Source organism: Physeter macrocephalus, chromosome 1 (assembly GCF_002837175.3).
Source record: "Physeter macrocephalus isolate SW-GA chromosome 1, ASM283717v5, whole genome shotgun sequence".
Taxonomy (NCBI): Eukaryota; Metazoa; Chordata; class Mammalia; order Artiodactyla; family Physeteridae; genus Physeter; species Physeter macrocephalus.
In genome coordinates, this window is record NC_041214.2 from 49146538 (window position 1) to 49148473 (window position 1936).

General features: G+C 38.8%; 1 long non-coding RNA gene across 1 annotated transcript; it reads left to right on the top strand.

Moving 5' to 3' along the window:
* The first annotated feature begins 719 nt into the window (after positions 1-719).
* On the top strand, positions 720-1830 carry LOC114484620 (uncharacterized). The gene is made up of 3 exons (XR_003677751.2): positions 720-854; positions 1023-1224; positions 1620-1830. It is a non-coding gene; the product is annotated as an uncharacterized lncRNA (long non-coding RNA).
* The last annotated feature ends 106 nt before the right edge of the window (positions 1831-1936 follow it).

The following is a 1936-nucleotide window of genomic DNA, read 5'->3' on the forward strand; positions in this document are numbered from 1 at the left end:
TCAAGCTATTACTTTAGATTAGTGCACAGAATGTATGCTGTATCCCAGTAAAAGTATATGTAGATATTTATACATACTTATATAATTATTCAGTGATTTGGAATATATGTGTACATGCATGTAATATACATACATATATACACACACATACATACACATATTTTTTTTTTGTATTCCCCACGAAGGGAAATGTAAGGGGAAATTAAAAGGTCTCTTCAGTGAGCAAATCCCACAGCAGTGTTAACATCAATGAAATGGCATTTGGATTTTGATGCCTAGAGGCTAGATTTTATTTATGGTTATTAGGAAATTATTTCTGAGGAAGGTGAACCCCTACTAAATTACTAATCAGTCTCTGAATGGTGATTCTGAAGGTAGAAAATGAGTCCAGTGAAATTTATTTGACAGGATCAAATTGTATTGACATTTCAGTAATGGTCTGTGACCTCCTTAGTTAGTTAGCACAGGGAAGATTACAGTAAATGATCAATCACTAAAGCTCATTCAGAGCCATCTTTTAAAATGTGGAATCCTTGTGCTAAAAACACAATGAAGTCCATTAATTAGGAGGCAGTGAATGCCTCTTTTTTAAAAAAATTATATGATTTGATTTATTTTTGGACTCATAAATTGAGGCCAAAGATAAAGAAAATTATTATTATCAGAAATAAATTTTTTCAATCTTTTGAATTGTCTGTAGCTCTGGAACTTTCCCATCCTCCTCCACTTTCTAAAGGAGCACAGAGGAAGAGAGAATAAGGATGCTTTTTCTCAAGAGGAATATTTTGTAGAAATGTGAAGAAAACAACAATATATTTTCCCAGTAAAGAGCCTTTGTGCCATTCAAACCTCAGGTGAGTGTTAAACTCATCAAATGCCTACAAGGAAAGAAACCACAATTGCACTGAGTTTATGATGCAAGGAAATAAAACGGATTTTAGGCTAATTCTTCATTGTTCTTTGATGGAAAAAAAAAAAACAAACAACTTCAGAGGGGATTAACCCCCACCCTTGTTTTACAGATGAGGAGCTGAAGCCAGATAGGCAGTTACTTGCCCAAGGTCATCCTGTTACACTGTTTCTCAAAGCATCCTTCTGGGGCCTGCAGTCTCGTCGTCACCCGGGAATTTGTTAGGAATGCAAATTCCCAGTTTCCACTCCAGACCTCCTGAATCAGAAGCTCTGGGGATAGGGCTCAGCAGTCTGTGTTTTAAAGCCCTACGGGTGAGTCTGAAACAGCTAAAACTTCTCCTTGCCGGAAGTCACATTTTCCACAATTCCTAGTGACAAAGCCAGGAATAGAGCCAAGTAGGAAACTGAAACTTATTCCTGATCACTACTGACACAATATCAGAAAATTTCCATTATATGTATTACATTACAGTGGCCTTTGGGGGAAGCTGGGATCTCCGTGCAATAATGATAGGATTGCAGGCAAAGCAGAATGAGTCAGTTTAGCAAAATCTTTTTAGATTTGAGAAATGCACCTTTATTTTAGTGGTTTTTACTGGAGAACTTGATATTTATGAATATTTCTTAGGCGATGTATGTAGGCTCCTTTGGAGATGTAAGATGCTTATTGCCAGCACAATTCATGAATCGCTGATTTTGTGTTCCAGGCATGATCTTCGGAAGCTTGCAGGACAGACGACTTGTCTTCCTTTGGGTCTCTCTCAGAGCTCACAAATGGGGACCAGGCAGGTGCCCAGAATGAGTGGAAGACAAACAGCAAAGCTGTTGATAACCAGGAACCAGAGGCCCCGCCAAAGGGGGCAGCTCTTTCTCACCTCTGGCCAGTTGGCGCTGCATTGGAATTCACACCCAGCAGTTGTCACATCTTTCAGCTTTTCGTAGAAACCAGAAATCTGCATTTTTTTTTTTTTTTTTTTTTTTTTGCGGTACGCGGGCCTCTCACTGTTGTGGCCTCTCCCGTTGC